We start from the raw sequence: 26,869 nt of genomic DNA, 5'->3' as shown, positions 1-26,869 counted from the left end.
CACCTTGTTGGAATACAATATACATATCGAATTCTTTAGAATTCGCCTCGACAATTTCAGTGATGAGAGGGTCAACAGTAGTTTCCAGCATATTCAAATACACTTCCCCTGTTAAATTTTGATCAATAAATGGAGGTCCTACAATGTAGTTTCCCAATATTCCTGCCTGGATATTGAGTAGGTATGTGTTTCCCGGAAAACGTGAGGGTTGGTGTCCCTCCAATAACCGCAATTTTGTCTGTGAACATGCCTTGCAATGGTTTCCGTCATGAAACAGAATTCTGTTCTTCGATCAGGGTCATCTTCAGTTAATTGGTGTACCATTTTAATTTTGGATGGATGATACCTATTTCTCTTCTAAAGTCTCACAGTAGAAGGAGACACCTCACAAACATTCGCGACGGAATAAGTAGACTGTGAAGGATTTACTACCATCTCACCAATTATTTGCACTTGCTGTTCTTCCGGAATGGACGGATGACCTGGGGGCTTTTTGTAATATACAATACCGGTAGTTGTGAATTTGGATACAAGTTCCTTAAAATATTTTCTACAGATAGGACGATTCGGAAAAGGAAAATCCTTTCGGTCTCGTGAAAGTTACGCGTCGCACCGTAAATAAAAACGCTTCAACTTTTTCTTCCAATGGACGAGAATTGACCATTTAGATATTGTTGACGTGGTACGTTTCTGCTAGTAAAACCGAAAACTAATTAAAGAAATGCACGTATGTATATTAATGGCAGGATTACACCAGTGATGTTTCGCATTTGAAATAATTACAAATTACATGTTTAATGAAATTAATGAAAACACTTTTGTCTAATTTCAATTATTTTTTTATTTTTATTTTTTCGGCCGGTTTCGGGTTTTTTCCCATTATCAAGTATAAAAACTCACTAACATATTGACATCTAAAAACCAGGTTATATAGTTTGAGGTAAGCTGGATGGGGAGGTAATTAAATGAACAGGGGTGCCAACTATAAAATTCTACACTGGAGATTATAAAAATTACCGGGGTTGTCACCCTTATGAATTCAAAAGAGTGGAGTCCTACATAAATCAAGTTGCTCGTTTGGTTTTCCATTGATTTATTAATTTCCATGGCTTTCAACAAATTTATTTTCTTCTCTTTATTAGATGTGTGTAGGATTTTGTTCAGGCCTAAATTTCACGACTTTCAATGCGAAGCATACATTTTTTCCACCTTCAAAATGGCGTTAAAAAATGTATTATTTTCGGATCGTGTTTTTTGTACATAACTAAGCGAATATATAGATATAGATTTTCCACCAACATATTCATATAGATAGCAAAATCATACATTCAAAAAAGATAAATAATTTAATGTTTTAGAAATTCTCTACCCCTTAATGAACTTTGCGGTTAGAAATTTTTACGAAAACTGGTGGAATACCTACTTGCAAAATTGTTGTACGAGCAAATTAACGTTGAGGCCTAAGTTTACGACTTTCAAACCGAAGGATCCATTTTTTACTTTTACACCTTCATAATGGCGCCCAAAAAAGTATCTCATTTTCGGTGCTTGTTTTTCGCAAACGAATTTTCAACAATATATTCCTATAGCAAAAAAGATACATTTGAGAAAAAAATAACATAGCTCATTCAAGTTCCGAGATAATTTTTGTTTCAGGAATTCGTTATTTCTTATAATGAACTTCAAAGGGCAAGGGGATTACCTATAATAATTTGCTATTTTGAACGGTGAATATGAACGTTGAATTTTTTGGAGTGCTGAGATGTCGGGCAGGGTTCAGAAAAAAAAACTTATATGTCATATTGGTTATGCTAAAAAAAATTACGGTAAAAAATTTGGTACAGTATAAACTCGCAGAAAAAAGCTTCACCATCGATTCGATTTTCAATTTTTTTTTTAAACTTTTGCACAAAATTCCCTGACACATTAAAAGAGCAGCATAATTTCCAGTGAAATCAAGATTACGACCGCGCCGTAATGCACGGTTCGGACGTAGTGAATGCGATCAAAGCAGACGAAAATAGAAAAAAAAAAATTAATCACCGATATACAAATTCACCTTCGTTTTTCAAAATCTGCAAGGTTATGTGCAAAATACACGCTATGTAATAATATTTATTTTGATTTTCACTATAAAAGGGAGGAAACTATTGTATAGAGACACACTTAGTTTTGATATGGATTTTCATTAAGAAATTGCTGCCATTTTGAATTATCGTTTGCTTGTATTTGAATAAAATGAATAGGTGACGGTAGAGTCGAAGGTATCATCCTTAAACGGCCGTTTTGTACAACTGTCATTAAAAGTGACATTTTTAATGAATGTCGAGAGTATTAAAAGATGATGTTTACAAAGAAGCGCGTTAAAAATATTTTTAACTCAAGTATTCAAGTATTTTTAACACAATTTTTTTCGACCAAATAGCAATAAATAAAACATAAGTATCCAATTTTCAAGGAAGTTTTATTATGAACAATATAGTTAAATTCTGCTACAAACGTATTATATACATTAATTACATTATTATTATTTATGAACATTAATATGAAAAGTACAATTAGAACAACTGCGGATATCAATACATTTCATGGGCATTAACATTTATTTCTTAAAGTCAAGAGGCCGATGCTGTACTGCTGGACCTTCTGAAACAGTGACCTGTATGTTCTTTTGTATTGGTTCCGGGAGGTTCAGAAACTCAGCAATGGTAGAGGGCATTTTCCCAAACGTGTTTATACCAACTGGGTTGGCACTGTATTTATAATTTGAGTATTTCAGAAAAAAACGTTAATGATTGATATCAGAAGCGCGCAATGCAGCGTATTTATTAAAGTCAATGTTTTTTCCAACAATACAAAAAGAACGACCTATTATCGTTTTTGTATTTGGAATTTGAACAATCAATGATTTATTCATTAATTTAATGTCTTCTATTAATAAATGGCTCAGCTCTTCACGCCGGTAGGGTCCATATATTTCGAAAATAGCAACTTTTATCATCAAATATTTTTCATCTGGCGCCTCATTTATAAACCTCTGGAGTTGTTTAAACGTAAGAGTTTTTGATTTTTTGGGCCTATAACTTTCATTTTTCGCTTTAAGAATAAAACCTTACTTTTAACACTCATATCGTAAATAGCTATTTCGATTATTACATGCTCTGATAGGATAAAAACTTGAAGATGGATAGGATGTCATGATGAAGCAACTCCTCAAGAGCAACACAAGTTCAAATGCAACGAAATGTCTGTTTACATCTTCCAGACTTGAAATAGAGATCCAACGTTCTGAGAAACTGCTTGTAATTCATGCATATTACTTGAACACTTTATTTTGTTCATTCCGCTGCCCCACATTGGGCGCCGGATCTGCATTCATTTTGAATCAATTTGATTTACACCGGAGTCGTTATCTCTCCAACTTTTATTCACACAAGACTATCCACTCCAAATAATAATCATTTCAGTACCGTATCTCTATACCCTCGTTTCAGTTTCTTAGAGAAATTGGAAAATAGAACTTGACGACGAAATAAGAAAGCCGAGAAAGTTCTTTAGAAACATGAATGAGGAAATATACAGAAAAGAGACTATATGGAGGTTGATAAGCTGATATGATGAAAATACTTGAAGGAAAGCTAAGAAAATGACAAAATTGATAGAAAAGGGGATTTACCTTGAAGCAAATGGTATCATAATCTCAACAACTACCTGGTTTGTTTAGAATAAATCTTCATCCAATAACATTATTCACAATATTGAGGGAATCAGTATCAGAAATTCTGTACTATGTTATCAAAGTTTTCAATTTAGATAGTGTTCAATTTACATATATACTATTTATTGGGACTATTTGCTTTTATGACACTTAACATTATTGTGATGCCCAGAAATACATTTTTAACTGATACGCGCAATTTCTTCGTTCTTTCCTCAACGTTGGTCGTTATAATTACATCACCGAATCCTCGTGTGTTCCCATTAGAATATTATGATTATTATGATCTTCGTTATACATAATTATGTCGCATAACTATTCAACGAAGTTATGAAACGCCGACGTCGACTAAAACAATTCGTAAATTCGGGTTAGTATCGAAATCGCTTATTCCACATATTCGGTCTGTAATGGGGTTACCGCCGGCAGGCAGTGGTTCGTTCTTATGAATTTAAACTCATCAAACGCTACTACATAATGGATACAAATGAGGCAACCGTTAGGTTGCTATGCCGACATATGCGAGCACCATGAACTCGTAGCGGAATGAGAATTTATAGTATTCATGCCGAAAGTGTTTGGAAAAAAATGCGCAATATTCTGAAACAGGATAACAAGTCGAGAAAGGTTTGTTACTTGTTCAAACAATTTGGTTGGGGTGATTTATCGAGTGGCATATACTGTCCTGAAGGGTAGGCCTAAGATCAGTATTGTCCCCTTTAGAGTCGAGACTAAATTCAGGATTTGATATGTAATTTTTACCCACCGAATCCCTTGTTGCAAAGACATTCGTGTAATTATTATTGTGATGTTGTATCATCAGTCGGTAGCCAAGCGGTTCGGCGGGGGTTCTTTGTTCACTCACTCGAATTGACTGCCGTGTTGGTCGGTGGTTCAAGCCCTAGTCTGAACGATCGATCTTCACTTGCTACCGTCCAACCCGTGTTAGGAATCACACGTTAAAAGGTAAGACCTCGTTAATCCTTAGCTCGCACAAGTTTCGACTTTTGAGGGTTGTCGTTCGTAGGGGTGCGACAGCTGGTTAACGGAAAAACAGATTTTAAACAGAGATTTTTAAACAGATCAGAGCAGACAGTAATCAGATTTGTTCCAGTTTCAATTTGTGGATGGTTGATTTCCCTCTTCCTTCTTTTGTTGTGTAACCTTGTAACTTCAAGTGACGGAGTGACCTGAAACACTTGATGAGTCTTGCGAAGCATAAAAACTCGAAATCGTTTCCACAATTTATTATCACTCTCAGATGTTAGAACGGTAAAACCATCAATCATTACATGAATCGAATCTATATAGGTTCATCATCAGCTGATTATTTAAAAATTCTGCAATAAAAGAAGAACAACATAACAATAGTTAATACAGTGAAGTATAAAATACTTACATGGAGAAGAAAATATTTTATAATAGAGAAAAGAAAGTTGTCACATGTCACCAATGAATAAATGGTCAGAATGACATGTTGAAAATGATTTTAAGCTTCAGTAAACGACGAAGTTTCATAACATCCTATAAATGATTGAGGTATGAGAGGTTTAGAGCCTTTATACCCACTAATTAACATCAAAATCAAGAAACGCCACATGAAAACGAATTCTAATGAAAGAGATCCGAACTGAATTGAATGAGAAAGGAGAATCAACTGTCAAAAATATATAAAGAAATAAAATCGAGATGACATGGAACAGTGACAAGAAATCTGCAAGCACAGAACACAACGGAAGGAGGATCACCACATACATATCAACTCGTGTTCTGATCAAACAGATCCAATACCATCTATACATGCCATCTTGTTACAATAATTTGTGAAAATAATCCTATGAGTTGAATGGTGAGGTTGGAATAACAATTGTTTCGATTAGCACCACCATAAGAGACATCTATTGTCCATACAAGGAATGAAGAAAAGGTATCAAACAACTGGAGCCGACCACCAAAAAACTGGACACCATACTAATAAAATGAATAAAATAAGGGTTTATCAAGAGTAGGATTAAACATATTATTAACTACGTTATGTACCTACAATTTGTGAAAGGTCCTTTACAAAAATCCTTAATATAAGAAGGGTTACATAATAATAATAATAATAATAATAATCGTCTTTATTGTTACCCAGCTGTAGTTACATATAAATATTTAAATGAATTAGAGAGCTAGTTGCTGACATAACAAAAGGCGAAGTTCAACTTAGTTAGCACAAGTGCTACTGAGTTGTTCTGGAGTAATGTAATTAAGAGATATGTGTGAAGTACTATACAAACACGTTGAGAATAAAAAAATATTTACACTTGAAATCAGTATTCCAATTTCATAACTGTAAAAGAAAAACGTTAATTGGTTGACCAAAAACATTATGGAGAATGTATACAGTACTGAAGAGTATGCAGAACTACAATTATTTTTGAAAATATGAAATTCACAAGTCAAAAAATTTTAACAGTGTAAGTTATTGCGAAAGTAAATCAGTTGAAACCACAGACCATAAACAAAGCGAATCGCGAATCCATTTTCGGACAGCGCTATTGCGATCTGCTATACTCGTAGCTCTCGAAAGTGGTGCTAGGTTGAACCACTGGACTCAACTGTCCATAGAAGGAAGCCGGAGTCTAAGTAATCATGAAACATCTATCCATACAAAGCACCAGACAGAAAACTCATTACACTAATATCAAAAATCAACAGGCTCCCCAAGACGGTGTTTTGCAAACCCAAGCTTCTAACATCGATCGATGAAAGAATTTTGCGCTTTAATAAATTGATAATGTGGTGAGTTATCCAGTAAATAGTTGAACTGGTTTGTTCTATACCGATGCAAAACGTTTTGAATAGCTAAAGTTGGTTTTACTCTTACAGCCTGAGACAACTCTCTATTTGATCTAACAAATGCAGGTGAAATTTTTAGAGCAATAGGAGGATAAATTGCATATGCTGAAATGGGATAACACTTAAAATGTGCTGACCAACTAAAATGAAAGCCAAAGAAATATGTCCAAGCTATTGCATGGAACAGATAATCTGACATGTTCATTGAAATGGGTTCACACTTAGCTTTCACTGCTGAATTCACAACCACTGTACTGTGTATTTAAATCTGCCATTCAATGTCGGGATATTTTGAACTGATGCATTAGCAAAAATGTAACTTCCTGAAGCGGTTTCTTTGAAATTCAACGATTTGAGAAAAGAAACAGAGGCAAATTGAGTAATTTGTCATCCATATTTCATTTAATGCAAAAACCTTTTTGATTTTAGGGGAGTGAATGTCCCATGAATGCCAATAATAGCAGAATGGATTCCCAATAAGCCTTCCCGTCACGACGAATCGGCAAACACCTTGAAACGAACCTGAGGCCACAGGCAGACACACCAGACCCTCATCTAGACGGAAGTTATTGAAATACTTTTATCTGGCGCGATTATGATATGCCTCTCGTACGAACTCTACGAACGACTGCGATCTATTACGAATGATTTCTTTTGTCGACCAGAAAGACTGCGACGGCTTGGCCTCCTTCATGACTCGGGTGGAAAGTTGGCTATGATAGTCTGCGGGACTGCGGATTTTTGCGCGATCGGAAATTGTCGATATCTCTGCTTTATTAGACGTTATTGGGTAATGAATGGAAGAGAAAAATGAAATTTTACAAAGTTACTCAAATTATGCGTTTCTTAATTATTTACTACGTTTGTATCAATTCACTTGTCTGTCTATCTGTTACAAATTTTTGAAATCGATTTTAAACCAACTTCCCTGAGAGCTACAGTGTTCAAACTTTGATCATAGCCTAAAAATTGAAAACTTGAAACAAAGTCAATAGTAGATCATATACCTGGAAAATAATACAATAAAAATCATCTGCACATCATTCAGAGTTGATTCGGTGGTCTCACTGCAAGGCTATACTCATATGTTTGATGTTTTCAAAACTATTGGCAATTATGTGAGTAAAAAGATCAATTGTGAGATTTGTTTTAGAAGAAAATATAAGGTTTGGTTCCAGATATGATGTAATATATTTGAAACAGACAGAAATACATTGATATCCTTTCTTTTGTGCAAAGTTGCATTGATCATTCTTAGAATGGCTAGGCATTAACATCAAAAGATTGTAGTGTTAGTCCACGAGAACTATACGCCACTAGTACGATAAATAATCAGGAAAACACCTCGTTAAGTCTAACTGTATGTAGTGTGTTGTGTTGTGAAAATAAGGGCTATAATCTTAGGAAGTAGGAATCCCATTTTTATGAAGATAATGCAATAATCAGGAAGCACTGTTTTTACCAGTAGGAAATTGGACATGAGGTGTATAGTGCATTGGACGGCAGATAACAGAATTAGTTTGGCAATCAAACAACGAAGTCACAAAAAATCGGCTGGTATTTTTTGTCGTATACATTCTTGGGAAATGGGTCATATCTGGTGGGAAAATATAAATACGTACTGAATTTTCAAGACATCCTGTGTTGAATGAAAAATTTAATGATATTTAGAATGCGCAAACTTTCAATTTATGCCGATAAGTTACTATCAATTGGACATTTCCAGTCTTTTATTGAATAACGAAAGAAAACTTTAAAAGTTTGTAATCGATACCATTTCAAGAAGAGCAAGTTTTGAGAACGAAAATCCGCAAAAATGTCGTTCAGACACATTTTCTATGCCTTACATACCGACGGTCCCTCGTACACCTTGGCATTCTTTCATCTAGCCGAACGCAGCGGATCGACCGACCGCTTGTCCCTCTATCTAGAGTGTATTCCCCTCGACAAGTGAAACACACACGCCTGCTGGATCCACCCTATGCGAGAGGTCGACGATCGACCTGTCGTCCCCTAAACTGAACCCGGTCGGCCAGTGTTTGCAAGTTGCTGGGGTACGGTGCATGTCACTATACAGGGTGTTTCAAAAAAATTTACGAACCACATACTAATGTTGGTCTTTGTTGTTGAGTTTGAATCATCATAATTTAGTAAACCATCATAATATCGAATGGAAGAAATATATGACACCATCAATTTGTATACAGGATGTCCCACAATTGTTTCAAGGCAATATCTTCGTCGGTCGTTGCTGATACTTCGAAACTTCTAAATATAACCTTGATCCTCGCAGTCAACACATACAAAAAGATCTCGAAGCCTTTTCCATGCGGTGTAGAAATAATTTGTTAGAGGTAAACATTGATAAGTGTCACATCATTACGTTCGCTAAAATTAGAAGTCCACTATTATTTGAATAGAATTATATAGCTCTTAAAAGAGAAACATTTATTCGCGATCTGGGAGTTGAATTTAATAGCGAAATTAATTTTAATCTTAAAGTAAGTATTAGAAATTGTGGGTTTTGTGTTGAGAATTTCTACTGATTTTTCAATTAAAACAAAAAAGATTTTATATTGTGCTTTCGTAAGATCCATTCTTGAATATTGTTCGGTTATATGGGACCCATACTATAATGTAAATATCGTTTTGATTGTGAATGTTCAAACGAAAATCTTAAAGAATTGTGCTTTTCACTCTTTGGTTTTCAACGAAATGAATATGAATAGTCAACTCTTAACCCAGTTGAATATAAAATCATTGGAAGATAGGAGAATTTCTATGAACTTGAGTTTCCTCTTCAAATCAATAAATAGTGTGATGAACTGCCCAGAACTACTTCAACTAATAACTTTTCATATTAAACAAAAAGATACGAGAAATCCTGACATGCTTTGAACTTTCCGATGCCTCGTATTTTGAAGCTGGGAAATCAATATCATAATAACTTAGATATGTTTAATGTATCACTTCAGGTCTTTAAGAATCAATTGAAAAGGCTAGAGCGTTTTTGAAGCTTTTCTTGCCTTACCATTTCATTTGTAAGTACTAGATTTGTTACATCTTTTTTCTTGTAAGTACCAGAATTGTTTCATCTTTTAGTAATATAGTCACTAAACATAAGGATTTATTAATATTTTGTATATCACACTTTGCTAAATGTTTTGTAAAATTGTAAATTGTAATGTAGACATCAGACATGAACATTCAAAAATTTTTGTAGTTTCTCACACTTTGTTAAATATATTTTTATAAATTGGCTTTGCCCTTGAATAAATAAATAAATAAATGAATATATGTCTGCCGCAGTAGTAGATGAAACGTTTTATACTACAGGTTCCATTCGACCATTTCCTACCCACCCGACTTTTGTCCTCTCTAATCATGGCGCCGGTTGTGAAAACCTATGTCCTTATGTATGTAACTAGCTCAGTTCACTCAACAGCCTAGCCTCTTTACTTAACAGCGCCGTTCAACTAACTGCCTGAATGGTACTCAGCTGTAGCGTTTGTTACAACATTTAATAAACTGACTGGCTTATGCTTAGGTCATTCGTACGACAGGGTGACCATGTGACAGAAACAAAAAAGATGAAGCATCTGACATAAGATTTTCGTTATTTGAAATATTTGAAATGTAACATTACTGTTCTTTGGAAATCATGAGATCAGATGTGTACTAAGTACACATGTAAGAAATAAAATCATTTGTTAACACAAGTTGAACTTGTTCAACTGTTCTCCAGGTAAAATGCGTACTGTAGGAGCAATGGCAGCGAGTCTTTTAAAAATCGGATAACCTTGTTTGCAGTTAGCACAATATCGTATTTGCTCATCCAGTAATAATCCATAGCCGTCTTTCGCTGTCCAGAACTCATGGCCTCCTGAGTTTTTTTATACCGTTTACAACCCCCAAAATTATTTTCGATCTCCAAACTTTTTTATGAGATCCTGCAAAGATAAAATATAAATAACAATAATTACGAAAAGACAAAACAAACTTACAGCAAGCGCCAAACGTGATAGCGAGGCCGCCCCCAATGCGCATAAACTAATTTTCAATGTAACCCCAACTACAGCTCTTGCAAGACATATAAATGCTCTGTACAGAGGCGTATCGTGACTTGTCCTCCAATGCTGTTGACTTTTGGCAATGACTGAATAGTTTGTGTTGTTTCTGAAAAAATGCCATCACCTAACATAAAACCAGTCAAGAGTGTATCATTATATAACTTTATAGTGAACTGTACTACTACCTATAATAGTAAATAAAATATGGAAAGAAATTACAAGAAGTTATGTTCCATTTGCTACCCTAAATAAAACTCATTATAGGTACGACACTGTCCGGCAAGGGGCTTATCGTAATCCAATAGCAATTTAGTTGGTAGAGTCTATACCCGTGCGATCGCTCGCCATCACGTTTGGCGCTTGCTATACCTTGATGCTGTTCATCATATTCAACAAGTTTTCGATCGAATTTCGTTTCAAAAATTGAATTCCCAAGTCAGTCAAAGCTAAATTCACATCATTATTGTCACTACACGCCTCCATTGTACTATTTTTTCATTAAACTTTGGAAAACATCATCACATTTGTTGTTTGCCGACGCCATATTGGTTAGTTTGGAGAGTTTCGGCGCTAGGTGGCAGAAAATGTAATTAAAGTGTAGGCTAGGTAAGTAATGAAACGTCATCAATCCAAGTCATTTGCCTAGCTGTTTGATCAAATGGCTAAATATCATTTGACCGCTAGTTGAACGGTGCTGTTTAGTAAAGAGGCTAGGCGCTAGGCTGCTGATTGAACAGCTAATTGACTGTGACATATCCATAATTTGAAAATATAGGAAGATGTGCAGATGATCAAAACATATTTACTAGATAACAGGGTTTCTTACAAATCGAGGAGATGTGGTTTTTAAATGTTGCAAAATGAAAATTCCGATTCATATTTTTCTCAAACTTAGGGATTTTTAGAAATCTCGCAACACCTCGTCAGAGGTGCAGATACTCTTTACTAGAATACTGCATATGGTTAAAAGGGACGACTCGTTCAGCTAGCAGGGAAAGGAAATTGATAGGCGAATAAGTTGTTTCGTGTTTACAAGCGTTAGTGTGGTATGTATTTTACGCATGATATGGCCTAGTTAATAACTATTTTGTGTTTTAATGGAACGAAAATTACGAACAGCTAAGCTCCAAAAGCTAAGCTCGAACAAAAGAAATAGTTGTTATATTCCACCTCACATTGCTATCCACTCCGAAATGTATGTGCGAATACTTGCAGGTGAGCAGCAAATAACACACCTTTGCTTTTCTATAACAATTTCACTTATGGGTTATTTGTCCCATGGCCTGTTATTTACAATACCGCGAGTGAGTAATCTTTCACAACAAAGCCGTAATGCAATTAGACTGCAAAATATGGCGAATCACTTCACTGTAGATGAAGAAGATATCGCACGAGAGGAGCGGCATGTCAGTTGCCAGATTTTGCAGTAGATTTTCTGCTTTTGCTCTAGAATTGTTCGATTCATTGTAAATAATGGAACTTTTCATGTAGTTAGTATAACAAAGTATATTTTTTACAGTTTTTTGTATCAATCCACTGTTTTTCTAACACAAAACCTATACTGCTGAACATGAAAATAACCTAACAACACTGGCCGTGGTAGTATGGCCCTACTTCGAGCTTCACAAAAACTTTATAAAAAAGTTATTATAACTCAGCTAATAACTTATCACTTCAATTAATTCAACCAGGTCAGCTACTTAAGTATGAAAACACTAAAAAAAAATATGATCACATTATCAATATTGTCAAGTTATCAGGAATGTGCATTGATGAACATCTTGATTGGAAAGTATATTGTTCGAGTTTGATATCAGCGCTGCATTCGCAGTGCTATCTTCTGAAAAAATTGAGAACAGTTTTCACACATTTTCAATTGCTGATGGTGTGTTACGGGCAAGTGGAGAGTCGTATGCGTTAAGGTGTTTGTTTCTGGGGATGGTCAGGTTTTCACTGCACAAAAAAAATCATCAGGTGCATCATGAATGTGCCTAGTACCGAGAGCTGTAAAAGTTTTTTCGGCATATATGAAATCTTAACACTTCCATCGTTATATATTTCTGAATTGTGTCTTTTTATTTTCAAGAATAGAGATAGTTTTGTGAAGAATTCTAATGTACATCAAGTAAATACTCGTTCTCAAAATCACTTTCATTTACCAATCTGTAAAAATAGAGTCCATTTCAGCTCTCCTACTGATATGGGCATTCAGTAAATTACCAAATGAATTGAAAAACTGTTCTTCGTGATTGGCGTTTAAAAAGCAACTCAAAACATTTCATGTTACAAGATGTTTTCTGTTCGAGAGACATCTCATAAGAATATTGTTTTCAATATTTCTGTTATATCTCACACATATAACATTTTTGATAAGTTTAGAATTTTTAACGGCGAGTCTTTGTATTCCAAAGTTTTGAATGCAAACTTGTTAAATCTAGATTGTAGGTTTTTTCTGGACTAGACTATTCCAATTCAATATTTTGTCTCTTGGGAAATAAATTATTATTATTAGTTGAAGATAAATTGTGGCTTCTTCATCTCATTACTTTGTTGAAAACGATTAGAGGACCATCCCAAAAAAATGTAGATTGCGCTTATGTAAATCCTGCTGAAGTTTCATGAAACTGTCTACAACATAAAAATATGAAAAGCATGACTTATCGTTCAATCCAAACATGACATTCGTTCCTGAATTACATCCAAGTTCAGAATAATTCAGATATAACCGACAAAAAATATAATAAATTCCCTTCATAGGATAATTTTATTTTTCTGAAAGAATAATGAGAACCAGGCCGTCGTCGATTGACCCTGACATACTTCTCCATCTCCGCAGCCGGCTGTCGGTTCTTTTAAATTGTTCATTTGTTTCCCGGGCGTTCTCCATGAATACGCCGATTCGTTTGAACTTTTACATAAATCAAACCGAGTCATATTCCCCGGGAAAAACAACTCATAACGAAAACTCCATCGCTCACCATCACTACCAACATTGAATACATTTATTCATATTGTTGACGAACAGCGAATTTTGAAAGCTGTGAAATAATGTAGTCCAGCGAGAGAGGAAACCGCAGAGGTTCGAATCCGCGGATATTTATGAAAATTGGTGCGAAATCGATGGTATGTGGTTTTCGATAGAATAATTATGTGCATGTGTGATTTTCAGTTACGGTTACCATGCTTGAATGGATGCAGAAAAGCCTTACATACGGTCAGGCTCGTGATATGAACGTTAATTTGATCTTTACACATGCGTCATCAATTTGTGCATTCGAAATGAAGCAACATAAACTTTTTTTTTGTACGGCAAAACACAAGCACTACAGGAATATCCTAAAGGCGCTATAACAGCGGTGCCTGTGCGAAAGTTGCGACTCATATTGAATTCGAATCGCTGGAGAATGCATCCATTCGGAAAAAGGTCCTCAGGAAGAATATTCCACATAAACGCAGTTTTCCAAATGGGAGAGTTCTTGAACAGTGAAGTTCGAGCGAGGTGTACTGAGTTGTACCTCAAAACGATGATCAGTCACAGTCCGTCGCGTATTCTCTTGATGGAATTAAATGTGCCAAGTCACTTGAACACTTCCCGTGAAAGTATCTTTAGAAAAGAGACAAATCTCCAACTTTTCTTCGATGTTCAAAACTATCAAGGTTGCAAGTGATGTTCGCTTCTCCAATCAGGCGTATGGCTCTTTCTGGATGAAATCCAGCAGCTTCAGGGTATGCTCAAGGGCGAAGCTCCATACATGAGAACAAAAAAGGTCCGATCTGAGCTTTATACAGCATCAAAAGTTGCTGAGGTGTGTACAGTTTTCTGGTTCGGAACAGTGTTCCAAGCTTTTGAGAAGCATCCTTTGCAATTCCAGCGTCATGATTATGCCAAGACATATTGGTATCCATTTCAACCCCCAACCAACTTATCGAAGCAGAAAGCGGAATGGTCTGACCTGACTTTATTATATCAGGTTCGGAGACATTTTTCTTTTTGGAGAAAACCCATGCCTGGTTTTTTGTGGCATTGAATTGAACCTGGTTACTTCCACCCCAATTTGAAATCTCTTCTAGATCCTCATTTAGATATGAAACCTCCTGCTGCCGGTGATGATGTGCATCAGTAGCCGATGTTCTGGAATCTAAATGGAATGACAAACTGTCGTCAGCAAAGCAATATATTGGGTTCTTGGTTTTTTCCAATGAGTCTCTAGACTCTATCTCTGTATCTGTAGAGTAGGGAAGGTGAGTGTAGACCCACAACATTTAGGCCACATGTCATCCATTGTATATCCTCACGAGAAGTTGTTATCCTAAGTCATCGTCCACCCTGGATAGGTCACTAGGAGACATCTATCTCCTTTATATTGGCAGGTATAGGCCAAGACTCGCCGAAAACACACTCTCTTTGGCAACCTTGAGATGTCTCATGGTGGCCTCCGCGAAGGTTTTGGAAGGTGCAGCTAAATTACTGTCGTTGCGCAGCTTCTTCAACCTTCTTGGGGTTTCCCCGTGGAGGTGAACAAGTGAGGGGCTTTTCTTGTCTTTATTCAAGGCGGAATTGGCGCCCGCCGCAGGAAGTGACCTTGCTGTTAGAGGTGGAGTGGGAGAAGAGGAGGGAACACATAGTTGCTGCCACTCCTGCATCCTTCGCTGTCGTTTTCCTTTTGGCTTCGGCGCCGCAAATGCGCTTATGCCCTGGCCTTTGTATTACATCACGAAGTGATCTGCCCTGTCCAACCTCATTCCAAGTGGTAGATTGGGGTGGAAATTTCTGTTCATCCCCAGACACCGCCTTAGATTGAGGTGAGCACTTCTGTCCAGCCTCGGGATTGGTTTTTGTGTTTGTTGTTTCTGTTTGTTTCATTCATGTGTGTTCCCACGAGTAGCAAGGGAAGAGTTGGTCACCTCTGGCAGAGCCCCGCATTACCAGAGGTAGGCTGATAACAATGAGGTTTCGCCCAGTTTCTCAGGGGGATCGTTCGTAACCCTATATCACCCTGCGGCCATGTAGCTGTCGGCACGATTCCTTACACCTTAGCTTAGGTAGGCTGGTCCACGGTGGTATGTTTTGCAAAGGTTTTTGGGGAGTTTCAGTTCCCTCACCCTACTTATTTCTGCCACTGACCGTAAGGCCAGATTGGCTTCCCGGACAGGGCCGCCAGTCCCCTGGCCGTTCCCCTATATCCGCCACTTGGGGACGCACCATAGGTAGCCCAACCTACGGGTTCTCTCTAGACTACAGTCTAGACTGTAGTCTAGAGAGAGAAAGAGAGAGCAAAAACCATTGAAATATTAGGCGGAAATTTGTGAATATGACTGTAAAATCAATGTTACACGGCTTTTAATGAAATAACCGAGAAGGAAAATAATTATGACAGTAACCAGCATATCTGTTTTGGAGCATAAATTATGTAACATTATAACACTAATTATATTGATGAATTTGAAACATTTACCACTTTCATGGACGTTAATAGTTTTTTTTGCTATCTTTATTAATAATATTGCCATTCAGAAGTGGTAATATTTGTTTTTACCTCCATAAAGTTAGCAAGGCAACTTGCAGTAAATTTATTGAAATATACGTTTTTAATTGTCGAATAATTGTCGAGAATTTGTCGTGAAAGAAAAATAATTGTTGCGCATCTCCTTTTTTTTATAAGAGGTAGCCCTGCTAACTTGATATAAAGTTAGCACAGCACCTGTAGTAAAATTTTTAATATAACTGAAATATTAAAACTTTCATTACTAGTATTTGTCGAATAATTGTCGTAACCCAATCCATATCAAAAAATTTCCTGAAACGTATTTTTTTGGTAAATATAGAATTTTTCGTGTCATACCTTGTACTATATGTATATTTTAAACCATATGGCAACACCGCAACAGGCGTACTTGATTTCTTCATATATTTTTCGAAAGAATCGCCTGTGGAAAGTGCCTAAAATAAATTTGTAATGTATCTATGTAGAAATTATCGATACATTTTTTTGTTTCATCTATTTTTGTAATCCTATAATCATGTCGAATATTTTTTGCAATTCGCAACCTGTTGAAATTGTATCTCTTTCGACAATCGTTTGTAAATGAAGATCAATCAAAAACAAAAGTATTGTTCAATTGTCGAAACAGCAGAATTGGTATATTAAAAAAGAATTATGAATTTCTCCCAGCAGGCAAAGTGATCTGTTTTTCTGTTGATTATTTTTTTTTACAAAAGATAACTTATTGATCAATTGTCATATCTCTTTCGACAATAGTTTTTTATGAAGGAAAAACAATTGTCGCTCTTCAATTTTTTTTAAATAGGTGGCTTTGCTAACTTGACTGCGCGATCGCTCGCCATCACGTTTGGCGCTTGTTGTAGATTAGTTGTGTTTCGTTCTCTACTGGTGATAAATCAGTACTACCGATCGATTCGACCGTCCCTCTTTCGTAATTTACGACGTTCTCAAAGCCATCCCGTCCATTATCACCGTCTATTCACGCATAGGCCCAACCTGTCTGTTCGATTTTTAAAAGAGGGAGAGAAACGAGGAGCTCCTTGCTCCACCAGGTAAATGGCAGGTGGAAGCGAAGAAAAACAAACATTAGTCAATCATCGTTCGCTTCTATGCACAATGGAGTTTCGGGTGGGGGGCGGGAAGGTAAATCGGATTCTAAGGGGATGTTGAGGGATGACCACAAGCAGGTATATAATCTAGTGCCCCTTCGCATAAATTTAGTTCGCCTTAATCGAAATTAATGATTCGTGATAATAATTAAACAATTTGCACAAACATTTTGATATATAGGCGCGTTTCGCTGATACAGTAGCTTCCTCGGTAGAAAATGGATAGTGCTATTAATTTTCATCAAGTAACGAGACAGTCCATTCATAATTATGATTCGATTCGTAATTATTATGTGAGCCAACTTGCGCTAACCAATAGTGAAAGTTTCAGTTAAACTAAAAATGAGGTGTTCGTTATTTTGCAAATATCCCAAGAAGAAAATCCTACCTCCCGAATCTGTAGCACCAATACTGATAGTTTCAATTGACCGGTGAAAATACGTGTAAAAATGGGTGGTTTGGTTCGCACGTGCAATACCCGCTTCGATCACTTCAATTGAAAATTATGTTACCCATTAGATGTGAATATTCAGGAATGAAAAATATTACGTGCTTGGTAGTTGTTGTTCCCGTAGTTAGGACCGCGTTAATTACGATGCTGTTATTTGGCTCTGGTTTTATATTATTATTAGTAGCGTGACTTGGTTTCTCTTAATTGGATTACCTTCCCTTGTTTATGTACCTTTAAGGACAGGTAGTCAGATTTTATTAAGGTTCATTGCCTCTTCTTTTCCATTGAAACTCTCAACGTACAGTTGAGAAAGGAATTTCGGTCGAATCTGATGTTGCTTGTAACAGTTTGTTTCCCTCGAAACCAAACTAGAGATGTAGATACTTATATACTTACTGTACTTATATACATATACTTATATACTTATATACATCATCGCTATTGAAATCACTACACTGGAAAAAGTCTGCGTTGTTATTACACTCGTTATTACTATTAGTACTTGTCCAAGGACGCCACATTTTAAACGGATAACAAAAATTTTAAGTAATTATAACTGCACCAATATCGAATTTCAACACTCAAATCGCGATCAGTTCCTGAACTGAACATTGGCAACACGACTGTTATAACCATCCTCGCATTCTATTCGTCACCGTAACATGTCTTCAAATTTAATTTTATGACTCTTCAGCCAATCATAAAAACTCGGTTAGTAAAAATTATCCACTACGAACCGCCAAGTCGACAGTCCACGTGGACTAGTTTGCTGCCGGTTTATTTCTATGTATTGGTTTTTTTTTGGCCTTTGAGAATGCCTCCAACTTTAAGAGTTCACAATACTGTTTACCGATTATACCCAAACTTCTTCTCGTGGTTCCAATGTAGACCGACCCGCAGCTACAGGAATGCGGTATACCCCAGGTGATATTTGTTGGCCATTTTCATTGTTGAAAAATTGTTGTAAACAAATGTACTTATTGTTTTAGATAATACTTTTTTCTGGAATTTTAAGTAATTATTGATACAAATCTTAACGGTTTCTTGAAAAAATCAATCAAAAAATATTTTAATGCACAAAAATACATTTGTTAATTTATTTCTGTTAGTATCAATATTTCAAGGAACCGTTATCTCATAAACAATGCATTGGTTTGAATTCATTTTTTAAACAATGAAAATGAAAAATGAAAAAATTATATTAAAGCAGCTTGTATCAATAAATGAATAAACCAATCATAATATTTGAAAAAAAGTTCATTGCTGTATTTGTTTATAATTTTTTGAAATGTATGATATAAATAAATGAAAAATCGAATTTTTATATTTTTTTCAGTGATGATCTCTTCTAAAGTCTTCAACAAACAATAGCTTAAAGAAAGAAACAAAACAGGCTACAATTTTAAAAATAAATTATCAAGGTTTCCATGTAAACCTTCAAATTGTGAAAAAATGAGTTCACTTTGACCAGGAATGGAGATCAGAGATAATTAGTTTTTGACCAGGAATGGAGATCAGAGATAATTAGTTAAGTCTTCTTTGCAAGCAGCTTCATCGGACCAGAACCCGTCATCGGCATTGCTTTCGGCTTTGCCATACAAACTTCGAACACCTGGTACCCTCCAGGTACCTAGGCGACTGTATTTCAAGCGGAATCCAACCTCATACATAAGTCAATACAAATATTCTCGGACAGTCAAGAGTCCTTGGAGACTTTTGGCTCCTACCGAGCAACATCTGAATTGGTAGCAAATCGCCAAAAACGACTCTCCTCAATAGAAAGACTCATCAAATTAACTCTGGTCTGGATTCCTGGCCATACTGGATTGGAAGGCAATAAGGCTGCAGACCCCCTTGCAAAAGAGGGTGCTGCAAGCAGCTGCATCGGACAGAATCTGTCATTGGCATTGCCTTAGGCTTTGCCAAATAAATATTGAACACCTGGAGGGCAAGAAGATTTATGGACTTCTGTCAAAATCTTCCAGGATTAGTTCACTCCAAAGCGTTCATTCACCCTTTGAAGCTCAAAACCAAACAGTTTTTGGACTAAAGTGCTTGTGTTTTGCCCTGCAATGTCTAACAGGCTTTTTCACAGGTCACTGTCGTCTGAATCATCATATGCAGAGACTCGGACCGTCGGAAGACAGTGTGTATCGCCTCTGTTTGGAAAATGATGAAACAGCAGAGCACACAATGTGTGCATGCCCCGCTGCGGATTGAATCAGGTTATCAGAGTCTGGCAGAGCCACACTCTTACCATCTGACCTGAAATATCACTCACCACATACTAACCGGCTTCGTTAAGAGGCTGGGTTTATTTGGTCGAGTTTGAATAGGTGTAAGCCACGATAAACACTTGTGGGTTGCGGTGGAGGATCGAATAGACCCACTCACTTTTAACCTAACCTAAGTCTTGTCAGTGAAGGGATTTTTTGAAGTTCAAATACGTTCCTCTGTGAACCAATAGCTAACGGCTCTGAGTATTCAGACCCCCCAGAAGATATAGTCCTTTTTGCTGGGGATTAGTACTGTTCAAAGCAGGCCGTAATTGAACTGTGGAGGTATTTAGCTGAAGGTGGTTCATAAAATGCTGTGAATTATTGGCAATATATACCGTTATCTCTCTCTCCGGAATATGTAGTTATGGACATGTACATAGGTATCGGCTGGCTTTCTGTAGAACCCTTTTCATGTGATCGTTCCAGGTTAGTTTTTTATAGAGGGTATTTCGCCTCAACTGCGAATGGAATAATCTTGCTATTGAAGTAAAATCATCCTTTCCGACGTGATCTTTGCCAAGATGATTCGCAAAATGACAAGGCTGTCTGTAAAAGTTTACTGAATTTCCTCTCTTTTCGTCGAGTGCATTAACCCGGCATTACACTAGTGGGGTCTAACAAACCCCAGACGAACAAACCCCAGACGAACGTCTGGGATTTGCACGTACGTCTGGTTGCAAAAAAAAACAATCAGTGAACTGAATCCAAACAAAATTGCAGCGATACAAACCCTACCGAAATAAAGGCATTATTTGGCATTTTATATTTAGCTGGTTAGAAGTTCACATCGTCATTTGCGCGATTTATGGAAGTCAAATGGAACTGGAATGGATATAATTCGGATTGTTATCTCTTACAATAGATTTTCTTTTCTGACATTCGACAATTTAGAAAACAGACCCCTGAGGCTGCAAATAGACAAACTTGTTCCAATAAGGTCTGTTTTTGAAAAATTCGTCTCAAATTCTAAAAAAGCTTATTCGTCCGGGCAATATGTAACGTTGGATGAAAAACTGGAATCTTTTTGGATGTTCTTTTCGGCAGTATATCCCCAACAAACCCGCAAAATATGGGATCAAAATTCAAGCTTTCGTGGATGCACATTCTTTTTAAACTATAAATATGGAAATATACCCTGGTGCAGAACCAGTTGGTTCATATAAATATAATAACAGTTCATACGATGTAGTAGACAGGATGATTTCGCCAATATCTAAAACTAACCGAAATGTAACATTCGACAATTGGTATACCAGTTTGGAGGCAGTAAATAATTTGCGCGATAAACACAATCTGACCGCTGTCGGAACTGTTAGAAAGGGCAAAACAGGTAAAAGAATGATTCCACTCGAATTTGAAAATATAAAAATCAGAAAAATCAACTCATCCATGTTTGGTTTCCAAAAAAATAATACATTGGTGTCCTACGTACCTACAAAAATTAAATACGTTATCATGATAACTTAGATAAATCGACTGAAGAAAATAAACTTCCTGAAATAATGAGCTTTTATAATATGACAAAAGGTGGTGTCGATACCGTCGATGAAATAACTGGTACATATACCATTGTCAGAAATTGCAGGAGATGGCTTTTGAGAATTTTTTATTCCCTTCTAGATACTGGTGGGATCAATAGCCAAATTGTATATAAGTTTCAACACCAATAATTATTCTCTACAAAGACGTCTCTTTTTGTAAGAACTAGGACGCGCACTCATCAAACCTACAGTTGAAGTTAGAAAAAATAATCCACACTTACCTAAGCTTTTACGAATGAAAATACTTGATATTCTTGGGCAACCTGCTGAACCAATTTCACAAAGACATATTGGGGAAAAAGACGTTGTCAAATTTGCCCAAGAAGCAGAGACAGGAAGACAAAGTATTGTTGTGAGACTATTCATATGTTTGGACCATGTAAGAAGCTTTTGCCAAAATTGTGCTGACTTGAACGCGGAGTCAAATTTTTCTAAAGAAACAAACTTAAATACTTACATTTTGATTTTCTTTGTTGATTTGACACTTTTGCAGTTGATTTCTACCAGAAAAATATACTTTTCTTTGTTTGTATTTTTTGAAAGTTTTTTGAAATATATATGATTTTTACTTGAGAAAAAATCAATAATTTTGTTTTTATTCAATATTTCCTAATAAATCGTTATAAAAACCAGTTTTTTATCGTTTTTGTAGTCAAATGTTCTTCAGAGAATGCTATTTTTTGGAAAGTTTTAAAATTTGAAATTTAGTTTTTTCTATAATAAGTTTTCAATTTGGGGTCTGACACACCCCATCTGGGCTGTTATGCAAAAAAGGTTCACCAGGGTAATGCCGGGTTAAGCAAACTGTCAATCGGGAGTAACTTCAAAATGCATCTTTCTTTCTAACGATGAGCTGTGATCTCATGTAATCTCTCTTTAATGACTCTAGTCCTTCATGTCTGGTTTTCGGAACGGTTCCTGACATGAATTCTTCTACCTCGGTCGTAAAAATGGGTAAAGTGTTAAGATTCCACAGCGCTAATTATTTCCAACGTGGGCGCAGATATCTTCGTGAAATTTAGGCCTTTTGCAAGAGAATGAATCTTCTATTTCAGTGTTAACGTGGAAAAATCATTTTGGTGATAAAGGAAACGTAGTTAAGTAACTCCATTTCAACTTCTAACATTCCAAATATGTCTCTCGCTTCATATTTGACCCCATTTCGGTATCTGAATCTGGTTAGATAACACCTCTACGCTGATGTTAAAGCGGGTATCATTAAAAAACATTAATTCACGACCGAGAGTCCAATATTCGAAACGGCAAACTCGATCTTGGTATATACGCCCAACAAACAAACATCTTGTTCTGGGACGCTCGTTCTCCGTTCTCCATTTTCGTTTCGAAGTTCAGTTCGTTAAACTGGCGTTTATAATTCATGAATTTATACGGTTTACTCGACAACGAAATTCTCTCGCCAGTTCTCGGCCTGCAGTGTTTTCCAGAGATTATACGGGTAATGTTGTTTTTTAAGTCGACGAAACTCGAGAAAACTTTTAAGGCGCGCGTAAAAATTACGGCTTCTAAAGAGGTTGGTTTATTCGCGAAACGTATCTGGAATGCTCCTAGACGGTTTAGCAGGATTATGAATATTGAGACTAATATTGACAAGTTTGGAAACTAGAAGGGAACATTTATGAGCGAGTGGGTTTGAAAGAAAGCTCATAGGACATGTTTTTCTATCTCTTGAAAGAAGACCTACCAAAAACTACACATTTATGATCCCATGACATTGTGTGTGACAATAGCGGACGAAGTGCAGATTTTCAGACCAATTCTTACGGTTATGACGGTTAACAGAAATGTTCAGAAACCACTCATCTGAAAAACATATGTTGAACAACAATTTTGTGTTACTTATTATCAGTTTATATAATGAGTCGGAAAATTGCAAATGTTAATCAAAACAATCTTCATTTATGTCGTGCACTAAAAACTGTACTGCTATTTAACATTGGATCAAAGCCGACCTGAAAATCAACTCCTACAGCCTCGTTCCTCATTATTTCAATTTGTCACCGATCCCATTTCTCCGAATTTGGCAACAAGTTCAGTAACGTTACGGATAACATGCTTATCCACATCGTATAGTCATTGAATAATTGTACTCGAAAGTGTATTGTACTGTAAATATTAGCGCGCTTACCGTTTTCATAGAAAAATTCAGTTATCGAATCTCACTACGCAGTTAAATTATTATTGTGAGCCAAATAGTAGTCACGACCGAAATATTCGGGGTACTGAATTAAGATAAATGGAATCTAAATTATTATCACTTCTACTTGGAAAGAAAGAGATGGCAAGCACGAGCCTTAGCTGATACGTAGTCGGTCTAGGCAATATCTGTGGGTTTTACCCTTGAGATGACTGCTTGTCAGTTTTCAGACAGCTAAGTTATTCACTATGTGTTTGAGAATCATTAAAGGTGGATAAGTTTTGCTTTGATGGCAGTAAAATGAATCCTATAGATTAACCTTTTTTTACATTAAATCGAATATGTAAGGAATCACACGTTAAAAGGTAAGACCTTGTTAAACCTCAGCTAGCACAAGTTTCGACTTCTGAGGGTTGTCGTTCGTAGGGGTGCGACAGGTAGTTAACGAAAAAACATATTTAAACGGGTTTTTTTAAACAGATCGTGCAGCCATTAGACTTAATGATTGAAAGAAATAAAATTCGAGCTAGTAGGGTGGTCGAACGGAACTGTTCGTCCTCTCAGTGAACGCACATACCACTAATGATGTCTGCCGCAGTAACAGGCGAAACGTTTGGTAGCTCATGTTCCATTCGACTACTGCCTACTAGTCCATATCTTGTGTTTTTTTAATCGTGACTCTGGACGTGACAGCTTATGATTTTAGATTAACAATGAATTGAAGGATATGAGGACTGTGTTTATTAACAGCTGAATTCAAATATGGTCATACCAACATTTTTTATAATGAGCGCCCAGACCGTCCAAATGAGATTACCACGCCAGAAATGGCCGATAAAACTAACGGAGTGATGTTAGACGATCGACGCATAACTGATCGTGAGACAGCTGAAGCAGTGTTCATTTCAACTGAGTGAATATTTGCTATTTAGATGAGTATTCGAAAATACAAAAGGTCTCTACCAGATGTAGTGTAACGTTACCTTACTCTTTTCTTAACTCAGAGCAAGGTAACGATACAAATTCCACGACTAGCTGTGGATTATGCGGAGGCAAGAGCGTGGTTTGTTTCTTATATTCTTTATAGAAGCTCAATACTGGGTGCTGAAAAGGGTTACCAATACCAAGTCGTTAATTGGGCGCCATCTACAGAAGTTTATAGAAATGAGGCACCCTTTTCAACACTCGTCTCTGTAGATAAACGTTGCTACACAGGGATATGAGACACGGTGTAAAAATGTAATGAATCAAATAAAAAATATGGAACTGACTAATTACAAATGAACCAGATGGTCGGTGGTTAAGAATTAGTTTTTTTTTATCCAATGATGGCCTCGATCAGAATTCTTAATAAATACAAGATCTTACCAAAGGGTTTAATGCATTAAACCTTACAATCTCAGATGGAACTCCTATTCTCTGAAACCATCAAGGAAAATCAAAACCGACGACTGGTGATCTCTCACTCTGACTTCTCTGATCCAGGTGATCCAAGATTCTGGTAGATCCTGTAGCTCTCCAGACACTCCATTAACGGACTACCCAACTCTCATATAGTGGTGCTCCTATCTCAACCACTTTTGGTCTCGTCCTTCCAATAGTTTTTATAATTTACTACGCCTCACTTTTGCCTGAATGTTACGTTCAGTTTTTTATGCATCAGTTTCAATTTCTATTTTAGCAGTTTCAACTTTAATTTTCCTTTTTTTTTTGTTTCAGTTTTACTTGGCAGAACTAGAATAAAAAAAACAACTGTCGAAAAAAATTCAATTGATTCTACGGTAAGCTTCAATTCACAACTTCATACCATTATTCACTATCATCCCCATTCAATTTACAGCCCATAAATACCTTAATAGTTGAAATTCACTAATATGGATGACTATCAACATTTTATAATTATTTTGTCACCACCATTTGTTCTCACTTGAAAGGCCAAGCACAGAAAGACCGTTTCACAATTTCATTCTATCTACATCGAACCGGTACTAGTTCAAAGTTCAAAATCTCTCACCTAATAAAATAGACATATAAACAAAGTCCAACTTCTAACTTGACCTTACACAATAAAAATGTATTCCCGGATTTTATAACATTACTCTTTGAAAATAGAATCTGTAACCGAACAAAAGAAGAAGACGATTTATCTGACGTCTATTTGCATACCTAACCGTGATACGGAATAAAATAATCGAAATAAATAATATGGCTTTTGAATGTCAATATTCCGATTTATATTTGTTGGGTAGCGCTACCGAAGACTGCTTGCTAGAATCCCGGATCACCTGGATCAGAGAAGTCAGAGTGGGAGATCGTCGGTTTTGATTTTCCTTGATGGTTTCAGAATATAGGATTTCGATCTGATATTGTAAGGTTTAATGCATTAAACCCTTTGGTAAGATCTTATATTTATTAAGAATTCTGATCGAGGCCATCATTGAATAGAAAAAAACTAATTCTTAACCACCGACCATCTGATTCATTTGTAAATAGTCAGTCCCATATTTTTTATTTGATTCATTAAATTTTTAACCGTTTTTTTTATTTAATTGGTAGTCTGGAAGTGTCTCATATCCCTGTGTAGCAACGTTGATCTACAGCAGTGTTTCTCAATCTTTTTGAATTCACGGCTCCCTTATGTTTTTTGAAGGTTATCGTGGCGCCCCGAACGTAAAGACTACACTAGAATAATTAATAAAAGTAGGTGGGTGGCTGTCTGAACGGATTGCATTTTGCAATTACCGATATTATCATATTATCAGAGGATTTTTATTAATAGGTGCCGACGTATTACCTTTTTCTCAGTTATCTTTGTTGTAAAACGTTGTATCTTGAGACTCACCCGTGGCCCACGGCGCCCCAGTAAAGATTCCACGGCGCCCCAGGGCGCCGCGGCGCACACTTTGGGAAACACTGATCTACAGTGACGAGTGTTGAAAAGGGTGCCCTATTTCTTTAAACTTCTGTAGATGGCGCCCAATTAAGGACTTGGTTTTGGTAACCCTTTTCAGCACCCAGTATTGAGCTTCTATAAATAAACCAACCACGCTCTTGCCTCCGCATAATCCATAGCTAGTCGTGGCATTTGTATCGTTATCTTGCTTTGAGTTAAGAAAAGAGTAAAGTAACGTTACAGTGGATCGAGAAGAGACGTGCTTTCCACCAAGACAACAAACACATTGTTGAAAATCATCTATC

The 26,869-nt window shown here is 36.4% G+C and overlaps 1 protein-coding gene across 5 annotated transcripts in view; it reads left to right on the top strand.

Annotated features, from left to right (window-relative positions):
- LOC111508053 (uncharacterized) overlaps positions 1-26,869 on the top strand; it is a 270,025-nt gene that overhangs the window by 8,573 nt on the left and 234,583 nt on the right. For 2 of the 5 annotated variants that reach the window (XM_074177979.1, XM_074177978.1), the window contains exon 2: positions 25,391-25,452. The exons of the other annotated variants lie outside the window; for them this stretch is intronic. The gene's annotated coding sequence lies outside the window, so the exon portion shown is untranslated. The remainder of the gene's footprint in view (positions 1-25,390; positions 25,453-26,869) is intronic. 5 annotated transcript variants of the gene reach the window in all.

Source organism: Leptinotarsa decemlineata, unplaced genomic scaffold (genome assembly GCF_025532065.1).
Source record: "Leptinotarsa decemlineata unplaced genomic scaffold, Ldec_3_MD MMD2_tig00003335_RagTag_RagTag, whole genome shotgun sequence".
Taxonomy (NCBI): domain Eukaryota; kingdom Metazoa; phylum Arthropoda; class Insecta; order Coleoptera; family Chrysomelidae; genus Leptinotarsa; species Leptinotarsa decemlineata.
Note: the sequence above shows the minus strand (reverse complement) of the source record. Positions and strands in the feature narration are given on the sequence as shown.